Consider the following 17122-nt stretch of genomic DNA (forward strand, 5'->3'; position numbering starts at 1 on the left):
GAAGAAGAACAACAAGAAGAAGAAATATCTCGAAATATGTCCGTCACGCCCCTTCCCTTGAGATAAATCTGCAAATATCTCGGAAACGAAGCGAGCTCTGGCAAAATGTTAAGAGACCTTTTTTGTAGAGAATTAAGTTTCCTACTTTTTATGTTCTATGATATTTTTTGATCAGATGCGTAGTTCTCGAGATATATCAAGATATTTAAAAGTTCCGAAGCCGCACCAACATAATAGAGATACAGAAACACCGTGGCCCCTTTCTTTGAGATAACTCTGCACTATTGCGAGCTGCAAATGCCACTTCCAGCTTAGCTGTGCAGAGGAAGAACAACAAGAAGAAGAAATATCTCGAAATATGTCCGTCAGGCCAGTTCCTTTGAGCTGAATCTGCAAATATCTCGGAAACAAAGCGAGCTATGGCAAAATGTTAAGAGACGTTTTTTGTAGAGAATTATGTTTCCTACAATTTATGTTCTATGATATTTTTTGATCAGAAGCGTAGTTTTCGAGATATATCGAGATATTTAAAAGTTCCGAAGCCGCACCAACATAATAGGGATACAGAAACACCGTGGCCCCTTTCTTTGAGATAACTCTGCACTAGTGCGAGCCGCAAATGCCACTTCCAGCTTAGCTGTGCAGAAGAAGAACAACAAGAAGAAGAAATATCTCGAAATATGTCCGTCAGGCCCCTTCCCTTGAGATAAATCTGCAAATATCTCGGAAACGAAGCGAGCTATGGCAAAATGTTAAGAGACCTTTTCTGTAGAGAATTATGTTTCCTACGATTTATGTTCTATGATATTTTTTGATCAGAAGCGTAGTTTTCGAGATATATCGAGATATTTAAAAGTTCCGAAGCCGCACCAACATAATAGAGATACAGAAACACCGTGGCCCCTTTCTTTGAGATAACTCTGCACTAGTGCGAGCTGCAAATGCCACTTCCAGCTTAGCTGTGCAGAAGAAGAACAACAAGAAGAAGAAATATCTCGAAATATGTCCGTCAGGCCCCTTCCCTTGAGATAAATCTGCAAATATCTCGGAAACGAAGCGAGCTATGGCAAAATGTTAAGAGACCTTTTTTGTAGAGAATTAAGTTTCCTACTTTTTATGTTCTATGATATTTTTTGATCAGATGCGTAGTTCTCGAGATATATCAAGATATTTAAAAGTTCCGAAGCCGCACCAACATAATAGAGATACAGAAACACCGTGGCCCCTTTCTTTGAGATAACTCTGCACTATTGCGAGCTGCAAATGCCACTTCCAGCTTAGCTGTGCAGAGGAAGAACAACAAGAAGAAGAAGTATCTCGAAATATGTCCGTCAGGCCCGTTCCTTTGAGCTGAATCTGCAAATATCTCGGAATCGAAGCGAGCTATGGCGAAATGTTAAGAGACCTTTTTTGTAGAGAATTAAGTTTCCTACTTTTTATCTTCTATGATATTTTTTGATCAGATGCGTAGTTCTCGAAATATATCAAGATATTTAAAAGTTCCGAAGCCGCACCAACATAATAGAGATACAGAAACACCGTGGCCCCTCTCTTTGAGATAACTCTGCACTATTGCGAGCTGCAAATGCCACTCCCAGCTTAGCTGTGCAGAGGAAGAACAACAAGAAGAAGAAATATCTCGAAATATGTCCGTCAGGCCAGTTCCTTTGAGCTGAATCTGCAAATATCTCGGAAACGAAGCGAGCTATGGCAAAATGTTAAGAGACGTTTTCTGTAGAGAATTATGTTTCCTACAATTTATGTTCTATGATATTTTTTGATCAGAAGCGTAGTTTTCGAGATATATCGAGATATTTAAAAGTTCCGAAGCCGCACCAACATAATAGGGATACAGAAACACCGTGGCCCCTTTCTTTGAGATAACTCTGCACTAGTGCGAGCCGCAAATGCCACTTCCAGCTTAGCTGTGCAGAAGAAGAACAACAAGAAGAAGAAATATCTCGAAATATGTCCGTCAGGCCCCTTCCCTTGAGATAAATCTGCAAATATCTCGGAAACGAAGCGAGCTATGGCAAAATGTTAAGAGACCTTTTCTGTAGAGAATTATGTTTCCTACAATTTATGTTCTATGATATTTTTTGATCAGAAGCGTAGTTTTCGAGATATATCGAGATATTTAAAAGTTCCGAAGCCGCACCAACATAATAGAGATACAGAAACACCGTGGCCCCTTTCTTCGAGATAACTCTGCACTAGTGCGAGCTGCAAATGCCACTTCCAGCTTAGCTGTGCAGAAGAAGAACAACAAGAAGAAGAAATATCTCGAAATATGTCCGTCAGGCCCCTTCCCTTGAGATAAATCTGCAAATATCTCGGAAACGAAGCGAGCTATGGCAAAATGTTAAGAGAAGTTTTTTGTAGAGAATTATGTTTCCTACAATTTATGTTCTATGATATTTTTTGATCAGAAGCGTAGTTTTCGAGATATATCGAGATATTTAAAAGTTCCGAAGCCGCACCAACATAATAGAGATACAGAAACACCGTGGCCCCTTTCTTTGAGATAACTCTGCACTAGTGCGAGCCGCAAATGCCACTTCCAGCTTAGCTGTGCAGAAGAAGAACAACAAGAAGAAGAAATATCTCGAAATATGTCCGACAGGCCCCTTCCCTTGAGATAAATCTGCAAATATCTCGGAAACGAAGCGAGCTATGGCGAAATGTTAAGAGACCTTTTTTGTAGAGAATTAAGTTTCCTACTTTTTATCTTCTATGATATTTTTTGATCAGATGCGTAGTTCTCGAAATATATCAAGATATTTAAAAGTTCCGAAGCCGCACCAACATAATAGAGATACAGAAACACCGTGGCCCCTCTCTTTGAGATAACTCTGCACTATTGCGAGCTGCAAATGCCACTTCCAGCTTAGCTGTGCAGAAGAAGAACAACAAGAAGAAGAAATATCTCGAAATATGTCCGTCACGCCCCTTCCCTTGAGATAAATCTGCAAATATCTCGGAAACGAAGCGAGCTATGGCAAAATGTTTAGAGACCTTTTCTGTAGAGAATTATGTTTCCTACAATTTATGTTCTATGATATTTTTTGATCAGAAGCGTAGTTTTCGAGATATATCGAGATATTTAAAAGTTCCGAAGCCGCACCAACATAATAGAGATACAGAAACACCGTGGCCCCTTTCTTTGAGATAACTCTGCACTAGTGCGAGCTGCAAATGCCACTTCCAGCTTAGCTGTGCAGAAGAAGAACAACAAGAAGAAGAAATATCTCGAAATATGTCCGTCAGGCCCCTTCCCTTGAGATAAATCTGCAAATATCTCGGAAACGAAGCGAGCTATGGCAAAATGTTAAGAGACCTTTTTTGTAGAGAATTAAGTTTCCTACTTTTTATGTTCTATGATATTTTTTGATCAGATGCGTAGTTCTCGAGATATATCAAGATATTTAAAAGTTCCGAAGCCGCACCAACATAATAGAGATACAGAAACACCGTGGCCCCTTTCTTTGAGATAACTCTGCACTATTGCGAGCTGCAAATGCCACTTCCAGCTTAGCTGTGCAGAGGAAGAACAACAAGAAGAAGAAGTATCTCGAAATATGTCCGTCAGGCCCGTTCCTTTGAGCTGAATCTGCAAATATCTCGGAATCGAAGCGAGCTATGGCAAAATGTTAAGAGACGTTTTTTGTAGAGAATTATGTTTCCTACAATTTATGTTCTATGATATTTTTTGATCAGAAGCGTAGTTTTCGAGATATATCGAGATATTTAAAAGTTCCGAAGCCGCACCAACATAATAGAGATACAGAAACACCGTGGCCCCTTTCTTTGAGATAACTCTGCACTAGTGCGAGCCGCAAATGCCACTTCCAGCTTAGCTGTGCAGAAGAAGAACAACAAGAAGAAGAAATATCTCGAAATATGTCCGACAGGCCCCTTCCCTTGAGATAAATCTGCAAATATCTCGGAAACGAAGCGAGCTATGGCAAAATGTTAAGAGACCTTTTTTGTAGAGAATTAAGTTTCCTACTTTTTATGTTCTATGATATTTTTTGATCAGATGCGTAGTTCTCGAGATATATCAAGATATTTAAAAGTTCCGAAGCCGCACCAACATAATAGAGATACAGAAACACCGTGGCCCCTTTCTTTGAGATAACTCTGCACTATTGCGAGCTGCAAATGCCACTTCCAGCTTAGCTGTGCAGAGGAAGAACAACAAGAAGAAGAAGTATCTCGAAATATGTCCGTCAGGCCCGTTCCTTTGAGCTGAATCTGCAAATATCTCGGAATCGAAGCGAGCTATGGCAAAATGTTAAGAGACGTTTTTTCTAGAGAATTATGTTTCCTACAATTTATGTTCTATGATATTTTTTGATCAGAAGCGTAGTTTTCGAGATATATCGAGATATTTAAAAGTTCCGAAGCCGCACCAACATAATAGAGATACAGAAACACCGTGGCCCCTTTCTTTCAGATAACTCTGCACTAGTGCGAGCCGCAAATGCCACTTCCAGCTTAGCTGTGCAGAAGAAGAACAACAAGAAGAAGAAATATCTCGAAATATGTCCGACAGGCCCCTTCCCTTGAGATAAATCTGCAAATATCTCGGAAACGAAGCGAGCTATGGCGAAATGTTAAGAGACCTTTTTTGTAGAGAATTAAGTTTCCTACTTTTTATCTTCTATGATATTTTTTGATCAGATGCGTAGTTCTCGAAATATATCAAGATATTTAAAAGTTCCGAAGCCGCACCAACATAATAGAGATACAGAAACACCGTGGCCCCTCTCTTTGAGATAACTCTGCACTATTGCGAGCTGCAAATGCCACTTCCAGCTTAGCTGTGCAGAAGAAGAACAACAAGAAGAAGAAATATCTCGAAATATGTCCGTCACGCCCCTTCCCTTGAGATAAATCTGCAAATATCTCGGAAACGAAGCGAGCTATGGCAAAATGTTTAGAGACCTTTCTTGTAGAGAATTAAGTTTCCTACTTTTTATGTAGTATGATATTTTTTGATCAGATGCGTAGTTCTCGAGATATAACAAGATATTTAAAAGTTCCGAAGCCGCACCAACATAATAGAGATACAGAAACACCGTGGCCCCTTTCTTTGAGATAACTCTGCACTATTGCGCGCTGCAAATGCCACTTCCAGCTTAGCTGTGCAGAAGAAGAACAACAAAAAGAAGAAATATCTCGAAATATGTCCGTCAGGCCCCTTCCCTTGAGATAAATCTGCAAATATCTCGGAAACGAAGCGAGCTATGGCAAAATGTTAAGAGACCTTTTTTGTAGAGAATTAAGTTTCCTACTTTTTATGTTCTATGATATTTTTCGATCAGAGGCGTAGTTCTCGAGATATATCAAGATATTTAGAAGTTCCGAAGCCGCACCAACATAATAGAGATACAGAAACACCATGGCCCCTTTCTTTGAGATAACTCTGCACGATTGCGAGCTGGAAATGCCACTTCCAGTTTAGCTGTGCAGAAGAAGAACAACAAGAAGAAGAAATATCTCGAAATATGTCCATCAGGACCCTTCCCTTGAGATAAATCTGCAAATATCTCGGAAACGAAGCGAGCTATGGCAAAATGTTAAGCGACCTTTTTTGTAAAGAATTATGTTTCCTACAATTTATGTTCTATGATATTTTTTGATCAGAAGCGTAGTTTTCGAGATATATCGAGATATTTAAAAGTTCCGAAGCCGCACCAACATAATAGAGATACAGAAACACCGTGGCCCCTTTCTTTGAGATAACTCTGCACTAGTGCGAGCCGCAAATGCCACTTCCAGCTTAGCTGTGCAGAAGAAGAACAACAAGAAGAAGAAATATCTCGAAATATGTCCGTCAGGCCCCTTCCCTTGAGATAAATATGCAAATATCTCGGAAACGAAGCGAGCTATGGCAAAATGTTAAGAGACCGTTGTTGTAGAGAATTAAGTTTCCTACTTTTTATGTTCTATGATATTTTTTGATCAGACGCGTAGTTCTCGAGATATATCAAGATACTTAAAAGTTCCGATGCCGCCCCAACATAATAGAGATACAGAAACACCGTGGCCCCTTTCTTTGAGATAACTCTGCACTAGTGCGAGCCGCAAATGCCACTTCCAGCTTAGCTGTGCAGAAGAAGAACAACAAGAAGAAGAAATATCTCGAAATATGTCCGTCAGGCCCCTTCCCTTGAGATAAATATGCAAATATCTCGGAAACGAAGCGAGCTGTGGCAAAATGTTAAGAGACCGTTGTTGTAGAGAATTAAGTTTCCTACTTTTTATGTTCTATGATATTTTTTGATCAGACGCGTAGTTCTCGAGATATATCAAGATATTTAAAAGTTCCGAAGCCGCACCAACATAATAGAGATACAGAAACACCGTGGCCCCTTTCTTTGAGATAACTCTGCACTATTGCGAGCTGCAAATGCCACTTCCAGCTTAGCTGTGCAGAGGAAGAACAACAAGAAGAAGAAGTATCTCGAAATATGTCCGTCAGGCCCGTTCCTTTGAGCTGAATCTGCAAATATCTCGGAATCGAAGCGAGCTATGGCAAAATGTTAAGAGACGTTTTTTGTAGAGAATTATGTTTCCTACAATTTATGTTCTATGATATTTTTTGACCAGAAGCGTAGTTTTCGAGATATATCGAGATATTTAAAAGTTCCGAAGCCGCACCAACATAATAGAGATACAGAAACACCGTGGCCCCTTTCTTTGAGATAACTCTGCACTAGTGCGAGCCGCAAATGCCACTTCCAGCTTAGCTGTGCAGAAGAAGAACAACAAGAAGAAGAAATATCTCGAAATATGTCCGTCAGGCCAGTTCCTTTGAGCTGAATCTGCAAATATCTCGGAAACGAAGCGAGCTATGGCAAAATGTTAAGAGACCTTTTTTGTAGAGAATTAAGTTTCCTACTTTTTATGTTCAATGATATTTTTTGATCAGATGCGTAGTTCTCGAGATATATCAAGATATTTAAAAGTTCCGAAGCTGCACCAACATAATAGAGGTACAGAAACACCGTGGCCTCTTTCTTTGAGATAACACTGCACTATTGCGAGCTGCAAATGCCACTTCGAGCTTAGCTGTGCAGAAGAAGAACAACAAGAAGAAGAAATATCTCGAAATATGTCCGTCAGACCCCTTCCCTTGAGATGAATCTGCAAATATCTCGGAAACGAAGCGAGCTATGGCAAAATGTTAAGAGACCTTTTTTGTAGAGAATTAAGTTTCCTACTTTTTATGTTCTATGATATTTTTTGATCAGAAGCGTAGTTTTCGAGATATATCGAGATATTTAAAAGTTCCGAAGCCGCACCAACATAATAGAGATACAGAAACACCGTGGCCCCTTTCTTTGAGATAACTCTGCACTAGTGCGAGCCGCAAATGCCACTTCCAGCTTAGCTGTGCAGAAGAAGAACAACAAGAAGAAGAAATATCTCGAAATATGTCCGTCAGGCCCCTTCCCTTGAGATAAATCTGCAAATATCTCGGAAACGAAGCGAGCTATGGCAAAATGTTAAGAGACCTTTTTTGTAGAGAATTAAGTTTCCTACTTTTTATGTTCTATGATATTTTTTGATCAGATGCGTAGTTCTCGAGATATATCAAGATATTTAAAAGTTTCGAAGCCGCACCAACATAATAGAGATACAGAAACACCATGGCCCCTTTCTGTGAGATAACTCTGCACTAGTGCGAGCCGCAAATGCCACTTCCAGCTTAGCTGTGCAGAAGAAGAACAACAAGAAGAAGAAATATCTCGAAATATGTCCGTCAGGCCCCTTCCCTTGAGATAAATCTGCAAATATCTCGGAAACGAAGCGAGCTATGGCAAAATGTTAAGAGACCTTTTTTGTAGAGAATTAAGTTTCCTACTTTTTATGTTCTATGATATTTTTTGATCAGAAGCGTAGTTTTCGAGATATATCGAGATATTTAAAAGTTCCGAAGCCGCACCAACATAATAGAGATACAGAAACACGGTGGCCCCTTTCTTTGAGATAACTCTGCACTAGTGCAAGCCGCAAATGCCACTTCCAGCTTAGCTGTGCAGAAGAAGAACAACAAGAAGAAGAAATATCTCGAAATATGTCCGTCAGGCCCCTTCCCTTGAGATATATCTGCAAATATCTCGGAAACGAAGCGAGCTATGGCAAAATGTTAAGAGACCTTTTTTGTAGAGAATTATGTTTCCTACAATTTATGTTCTATGATATTTTTCGATCAGAAGCGTAGTTTTCGAGATATATCGAGATATTTAAAAGTTCCGAAGCCGCACCAACATAATAGAGATACAGAAACACCGTGGCCCCTTTCTTTGAGATAACTCTGCACTAGTGCGAGCCGCAAATGCCACTTCCAGCTTAGCTGTGCAGAAGAAGAACAACAAGAAGAAGAAATATCTCGAAATATGTCCGTCAGGCCCCTTCCCTTGAGATAAATATGCAAATATCTCGGAAACGAAGCGAGCTATGGCAAAATGTTAAGAGACCTTTTTTGTAGAGAATTAAGTTTCCTACTTTTTACGTTCTATCATATTTTTTGATCAGATGCGTAGTTCTCGAGATATATCAAGATATTTAAAAGTTCCGAAGCCGCACCAACATAATAGAGATACAGAAACACCGTGGCCCCTTTCTTTGAGATAACTCTGCACTAGTGCGAGCCGCAAATGCCACTTCCAGCTTAGCTGTGCAGAAGAAGAACAACAAGAAGAAGAACTATCTCGAAATATGTCCGTCAGGCCCCTTCCCTTGAGATAAATCTGCAAATATCTCGGAAACGAAGCGAGCTATGGCAAAATGTTAAGAGACCTTTTTTGTAGAGAATTAAGTTTCCTACTTTTTATGTTCTATGATATTTTTTGATCAGATGCGTAGTTCTCGAGATATATCAAGATATTTAAAAGTTTCGAAGCCGCACCAACATAATAGAGATACAGAAACACCATGGCCCCTTTCTGTGAGATAACTCTGCACTAGTGCGAGCCGCAAATGCCACTTCCAACTTAGCTGTGCAGAAGAAGAACAACAAGAAGAAGAAATATCTCGAAATATGTCCGTCAGGCCCCTTCCCTTGAGATAAATCTGCAAATATCTCGGAAACGAAGCGAGCTATGGCAAAATGTTAAGAGACCTTTTTTGTAGAGAATTAAGTTTCCTACTTTTTATGTTCTATGATATTTTTTGATCAGAAGCGTAGTTTTCGAGATATATCGAGATATTTAAAAGTTCCGAAGCCGCACCAACATAATAGAGATACAGAAACACGGTGGCCCCTTTCTTTGAGATAACTCTGCACTAGTGCAAGCCGCAAATGCCACTTCCAGCTTAGCTGTGCAGAAGAAGAACAACAAGAAGAAGAAATATCTCGAAATATGTCCGTCAGGCCCCTTCCCTTGAGATATATCTGCAAATATCTCGGAAACGAAGCGAGCTATGGCAAAATGTTAAGAGACCTTTTTTGTAGAGAATTATGTTTCCTACAATTTATGTTCTATGATATTTTTCGATCAGAAGCGTAGTTTTCGAGATATATCGAGATATTTAAAAGTTCCGAAGCCGCACCAACATAATAGAGATACAGAAACACCGTGGCCCCTTTCTTTGAGATAACTCTGCACTAGTGCGAGCCGCAAATGCCACTTCCAGCTTAGCTGTGCAGAAGAAGAACAACAAGAAGAAGAAATATCTCGAAATATGTCCGTCAGGCCCCTTCCCTTGAGATAAATATGCAAATATCTCGGAAACGAAGCGAGCTATGGCAAAATGTTAAGAGACCTTTTTTGTAGAGAATTAAGTTTCCTACTTTTTATGTTCTATCATATTTTTTGATCAGATGCGTAGTTCTCGAGATATATCAAGATATTTAAAAGTTCCGAAGCCGCACCAACATAATAGAGATACAGAAACACCGTGGCCCCTTTCTTTGAGATAACTCTGCACTAGTGCGAGCCGCAAATGCCACTTCCAGCTTAGCTGTGCAGAAGAAGAACAACAAGAAGAAGAAATATCTCGAAATATGTCCGTCAGGCCCCTTCCCTTGAGATAAATCTGCAAATATCTCGGAAACGAAGCGAGCTATGGCAAAATGTTAAGAGACCTTTTTTGTAGAGAATTAAGTTTCCTACTTTTTATGTTCTATGATATTTTTTGATCAGATGCGTAGTTCTCGAGATATATCAAGATATTTAAAAGTTCCGAAGCCGCACCAACATAATAGAGATACAGAAACACCGTGGCCCCTTTCTTTGAGATAACTCTGCACTATTGCGAGCTGGAAATGCCACTTCCAGTTTAGCTGTGCAGAAGAAGAACAACAAGAAGAAGAAATATCTCGAAACATGTCCGTCAGGCCCCTTCCCTTGAGATAAATATGCAAATATCTCGGAAACGAAGCGAGCTATGGCAAAATGTTAAGAGACCTTTTTTGTAGAGAATTAAGTTTCCTACTTTTTATGTTCTATGATATTTTTTGATCAGAAGCGTAGTTTTCGAGATATATCGAGATATTTAAAAGTTCCGAAGCCGCACCAACATAATAGAGATACAGAAACACGGTGGCCCCTTTCTTTGAGATAACTCTGCACTAGTGCAAGCCGCAAATGCCACTTCCAGCTTAGCTGTGCAGAGGAAGAACAACAAGAAGAAGAAATATCTCGAAATATGTCCGTCAGGCCCCTTCCCTTGAGATATATCTGCAAATATCTCGGAAACGAAGCGAGCTATGGCAAAATGTTAAGAGACCTTTTTTGTAGAGAATTATGTTTCCTACAATTTATGTTCTATGATATTTTTTGATCAGAAGCGTAGTTTTCGAGATATATCGAGATATTTAAAAGTTCCGAAGCCGCACCAACATAATAGAGATACAGAAACACCGTGGCCCCTTTCTTTGAGATAACTCTGCACTAGTGCGAGCCGCAAATGCCACTTCCAGCTTAGCTGTGCAGAAGAAGAACAACAAGAAGAAGAAATATCTCGAAATATGTCCGTCAGGCCCCTTCCCTTGAGATAAATATGCAAATATCTCGGAAACGAAGCGAGCTATGGCAAAATGTTAGGAGACCTTTTTTGTAGAGAATTAAGTTTCCTACTTTTTATGTTCTATGATATTTTTTGATCAGATGCGTCGTTCTCGAGATATATCAAGATATTTAAAAGTTCCGAAGCCGCACCAACAGAATAGAGATACAGAAACACCGTGGCCCCTTTCTTTGAGATAACTCTGCACTAGTGCGAGCCGCAAATGCCACTTCCAGCTTAGCTGTGCAGAAGAAGAACAACAAGAAGAAGAAATATCTCGAAATATGTCCGTCAGGCCCCTTCCCTTGAGATAAATCTGCAAATATCTCGGAAACGAAGCGAGCTATAGCAAAATGTTAAGAGACCTTTTTTGTAGAGAATTAAGTTTCCTACTTTTTATGTTCTATGATATTTTTTGATCAGATGCGTCGTTCTCGAGATATATCAAGATATTTAAAAGTTCCGAAGCCGCACCAACATAATAGAGATACAGAAACACCGTGGCCCCTTTCTTTGAGATAACTCTGCACTAGTGCGAGCCGCAAATGCCACTTCCACCTTAGCTGTGCAGAAGAAGAACAACAAGAAGAAGAAATATCTCGAAATATGTCCGTCAGGCCCCTTCCCTTGAGATAAATCTGCAAATATCTCGGAAACGAAGCGAGCTATGGCAAAATGTTAAGAGACCTTTTTTGTAGAGAATTAAGTTTCCTACTTTTTATGTTCTATGATATTTTTTGATCAGATGCGTAGTTCTCGAGATATATCAAGATATTTAAAAGTTCCGAAGCCGCACCAACATAATAGAGATACAGAAACACCGTGGCCCCTTTCTTTGAGATAACTCTGCACTATTGCGAGCTGGAAATGCCACTTCCAGTTTAGCTGTGCAGAAGAAGAACAACAAGAAGAAGAAATATCTCGAAATATGTCCGTTAGGCCCCTTCCCTTGAGATAAATCTGCAAATATCTCGGAAACGAAGCGAGCTATGGCAAAATGTTAAGAGACCTTGTTTGTAGAGAATTATGTTTCCTACAATTTATGTTCTATGATATTTTTTGATCAGAAGCGTAGTTTTCGAGATATATCGAGATATTTAAAAGTTCCGAAGCCGCACCAACATAATAGAGATACAGAAACACCGTGGCCCCTTTCTTTGAGATAACTCTGCACTAGTGCGAGCCGCAAATGCCACTTCCAGCTTAGCTGTGCAGAAGAAGAACAACAAGAAGAAGAAATATCTCGAAATATGTCCGTCAGGCCCCTTCCCTTGAGATAAATCTGCAAATATCTCGGAAACGAAGCGAGCTATGGCAAAATGTTAAGAGACCTTTTTTGTAGAGAATTATGTTTCCTACAATTTATGTTCTATGATATTTTTTGATCAGAAGCGTAGTTTTCGAGATATATCGAGATATTTAAAAGTTCCGAAGCCGCACCAACATAATAGAGATACAGAAACACCGTGGCCCCTTTCTTTGAGATAACTCTGCACTAGTGCGAGCCGCAAATGCCACTTCCAGCTTAGCTGTGCAGAAGAAGAACAACAAGAAGAAGAAATATCTCGAAATATGTCCGTCAGGCCCCTTCCCTTGAGATAAATATGCAAATATCTCGGAAACGAAGCGAGCTGTGGCAAAATGTTAAGAGACCGTTGTGGTAGAGAATTAAGTTTCCTACTTTTTATGTTCTATGATATTTTTTGATCAGACGCGTAGTTCTCGAGATATATCAAGATATTTAAAAGTTCCGAAGCCGCACCAACATAATAGAGATACAGAAACACCGTGGCCCCTTTCTTTGAGATAACTCTGCACTAGTGCGAGCCGCAAATGCCACTTCCAGCTTAGCTGTGCAGAAGAAGAACAACAAGAAGAAGAAATAACCCGAAATATGTCCGTCAGGCCCCTTCCCTTGAGATAAATATGCAAATATCTCGGAAACGAAGCGAGCTATGGCAAAATGTTAAGAGACCTTTTTTGTAGAGAATTAAGTTTCCTACTTTTTATGTTCTATGATATTTTTTGATCAGATGCTTAGTTCTCGAGATATATCAAGATATTTAAAAGTTCCGAAGCCGCACCAACATAATAGAGATACAGAAACACCGTGGCCCCTTTCTGTGAGATAACTCTGCAATATTGCGAGCTGCAAATGCCACTTCCAGCTTAGCTGTGCAGAGGAAGAACAACAAGAAGAAGAAATATCTCGAAATATGTCCGTCAGGCCAGTTCCTTTGAGCTGAATCTGCAAATATCTCGGAAACGAAGCGAGCTATGGCAAAATGTTAAGAGACCTTTTTTGTAGAGAATTAAGTTTCCTACTTTTTATGTTCGATGATATTTTTTGATCAGATGCGTAGTTCTCGAGATATATCAAGATATTTAAAAGTTCCGAAGCTGCACCAACATAATAGAGGTACAGAAACACCGTGGCCTCTTTCTTTGAGATAACTCTGCACTATTGCGAGCTGCAAATGCCACTTCGAGCTTAGCTGTGCAGAAGAAGAACAACAAGAAGAAGAAATATCTCGAAATATGTCCGTCAGACCCCTTCCCTTGAGATGAATCTGCAAATATCTCGGAAACGAAGCGAGCTATGGCAAAATGTTAAGAGACCTTTTTTGTAGAGAATTATGTTTCCTACAATTTATGTTCTATGATATTTTTTGATCAGAAGCGTAGTTTTCGAGATATATCGAGATATTTAAAAGTTCCGAAGCCGCACCAACATAATAGAGATACAGAAACACCGTGGCCCCTTTCTTTGAGATAACTCTGCACTAGTGCGAGCCGCAAATGCCACTTCCAGCTTAGCTGTGCAGAAGAAGAACAACAAGAAGAAGAAATATCTCGAAATATGTCCGTCAGGCCCCTTCCCTTGAGATAAATCTGCAAATATCTCGGAAACGAAGCGAGCTATGGCAAAATGTTAAGAGACCTTTTTTGTAGAGAATTAAGTTTCCTACTTTTTATGTTCTATGATATTTTTTGATCAGATGCGTAGTTCTCGAGATATATCAAGATATTTAAAAGTTTCGAAGCCGCACCAACATAATAGAGATACAGAAACACCATGGCCCCTTTCTGTGAGATAACTCTGCACTAGTGCGAGCCGCAAATGCCACTTCCAGCTTAGCTGTGCAGAAGAAGAACAACAAGAAGAAGAAATATCTCGAAATATGTCCGTCAGGCCCCTTCCCTTGAGATAAATCTGCAAATATCTCGGAAACGAAGCGAGCTATGGCAAAATGTTAAGAGACCTTTTTTGTAGAGAATTAAGTTTCCTACTTTTTATGTTCTATGATATTTTTTGATCAGAAGCGTAGTTTTCGAGATATATCGAGATATTTAAAAGTTCCGAAGCCGCACCAACATAATAGAGATACAGAAACACGGTGGCCCCTTTCTTTGAGATAACTCTGCACTAGTGCGAGCCGCAAATGCCACTTCCAGCTTAGCTGTGCAGAAGAAGAACAACAAGAAGAAGAAATATCTCGAAATATGTCCGTCAGGCCCCTTCCCTTGAGATATATCTGCAAATATCTCGGAAACGAAGCGAGCTATGGCAAAATGTTAAGAGACCTTTTTTGTATAGAATTAAGTTTCCTACTTTTTATGTTCTATGATATTTTTTGATCAGATGCGTCGTTCTCGAGATATATCAAGATATTTAAAAGTTCCGAAGCCGCACCAACATAATAGAGATACAGAAACACCGTGGCCCCTTTCTTTGAGATAACTCTGCACTAGTGCGAGCCGCAAATGCCACTTCCACCTTAGCTGTGCAGAAGAAGAACAACAAGAAGAAGAAATATCTCGAAATATGTCCGTCAGGCCCCTTCCCTTGAGATAAATCTGCAAATATCTCGGAAACGAAGCGAGCTATGGCAAAATGTTAAGAGACCTTTTTTGTAGAGAATTAAGTTTCCTACTTTTTATGTTCGATGATATTTTTTGATCAGATGCGTAGTTCTCGAGATATATCAAGATATTTAAAAGTTCCGAAGCTGCACCAACATAATAGAGGTACAGAAACACCGTGGCCTCTTTCTTTGAGATAACTCTGCACTATTGCGAGCTGCAAATGCCACTTCGAGCTTAGCTGTGCAGAAGAAGAACAACAAGAAGAAGAAATATCTCGAAATATGTCCGTCAGACCCCTTCCCTTGAGATGAATCTGCAAATATCTCGGAAACGAAGCGAGCTATGGCAAAATGTTAAGAGACCTTTTTTGTAGAGAATTATGTTTCCTACAATTTATGTTCTATGATATTTTTTGATCAGAAGCGTAGTTTTCGAGATATATCGAGATATTTAAAAGTTCCGAAGCCGCACCAACATAATAGAGATACAGAAACACCGTGGCCCCTTTCTTTGAGATAACTCTGCACTAGTGCGAGCCGCAAATGCCACTTCCAGCTTAGCTGTGCAGAAGAAGAACAACAAGAAGAAGAAATATCTCGAAATATGTCCGTCAGGCCCCTTCCCTTGAGATAAATCTGCAAATATCTCGGAAACGAAGCGAGCTATGGCAAAATGTTAAGAGACCTTTTTTGTAGAGAATTAAGTTTCCTACTTTTTATGTTCTATGATATTTTTTGATCAGATGCGTAGTTCTCGAGATATATCAAGATATTTAAAAGTTTCGAAGCCGCACCAACATAATAGAGATACAGAAACACCATGGCCCCTTTCTGTGAGATAACTCTGCACTAGTGCGAGCCGCAAATGCCACTTCCAGCTTAGCTGTGCAGAAGAAGAACAACAAGAAGAAGAAATATCTCGAAATATGTCCGTCAGGCCCCTTCCCTTGAGATAAATCTGCAAATATCTCGGAAACGAAGCGAGCTATGGCAAAATGTTAAGAGACCTTTTTTGTAGAGAATTAAGTTTCCTACTTTTTATGTTCTATGATATTTTTTGATCAGAAGCGTAGTTTTCGAGATATATCGAGATATTTAAAAGTTCCGAAGCCGCACCAACATAATAGAGATACAGAAACACGGTGGCCCCTTTCTTTGAGATAACTCTGCACTAGTGCAAGCCGCAAATGCCACTTCCAGCTTAGCTGTGCAGAAGAAGAACAACAAGAAGAAGAAATATCTCGAAATATGTCCGTCAGGCCCCTTCCCTTGAGATATATCTGCAAATATCTCGGAAACGAAGCGAGCTATGGCAAAATGTTAAGAGACCTTTTTTGTAGAGAATTATGTTTCCTACTTTTTATGTTCTATCATATTTTTTGATCAGATGCGTAGTTCTCGAGATATATCAAGATATTTAAAAGTTCCGAAGCCGCACCAACATAATAGAGATACAGAAACACCGTGGCCCCTTTCTTTGAGATAACTCTGCACTAGTGCGAGCCGCAAATGCCACTTCCAGCTTAGCTGTGCAGAAGAAGAACAACAAGAAGAAGAACTATCTCGAAATATGTCCGTCAGGCCCCTTCCCTTGAGATAAATCTGCAAATATCTCGGAAACGAAGCGAGCTATGGCAAAATGTTAAGAGACCTTTTTTGTAGAGAATTAAGTTTCCTACTTTTTATGTTCTATGATATTTTTTGATCAGATGCGTAGTTCTCGAGATATATCAAGATATTTAAAAGTTCCGAAGCCGCACCAACATAATAGAGATACAGAAACACCGTGGCCCCTTTCTTTGAGATAACTCTGCACTATTGCGAGCTGGAAATGCCACTTCCAGTTTAGCTGTGCAGAAGAAGAACAACAAGAAGAAGAAATATCTCGAAACATGTCCGTCAGGCCCCTTCCCTTGAGATAAATATGCAAATATCTCGGAAACGAAGCGAGCTATGGCAAAATGTTAAGAGACCTTTTTTGTAGAGAATTAAGTTTCCTACTTTTTATGTTCTATGATATTTTTTGATCAGATGCGTAGTTCTCGAGATATATCAAGATATTTAAAAGTTCCGAAGCCGCACCAACATAATAGAGATACAGAAACACCGTGGCCCCTTTCTTTGAGATAACTCTGCACTATTGCGAGCTGGAAATGCCACTTCCAGTTTAGCTGTGCAGAAGAAGAACAACAAGAAGAAGAAATATCTCGAAACATGTCCGTCAGGCCCCTTCC

This window comes from Osmia lignaria, unplaced genomic scaffold, assembly GCF_051020975.1.
Source record: "Osmia lignaria lignaria isolate PbOS001 unplaced genomic scaffold, iyOsmLign1 scaffold0002, whole genome shotgun sequence".
NCBI classification, from domain to species: domain Eukaryota; kingdom Metazoa; phylum Arthropoda; class Insecta; order Hymenoptera; family Megachilidae; genus Osmia; species Osmia lignaria.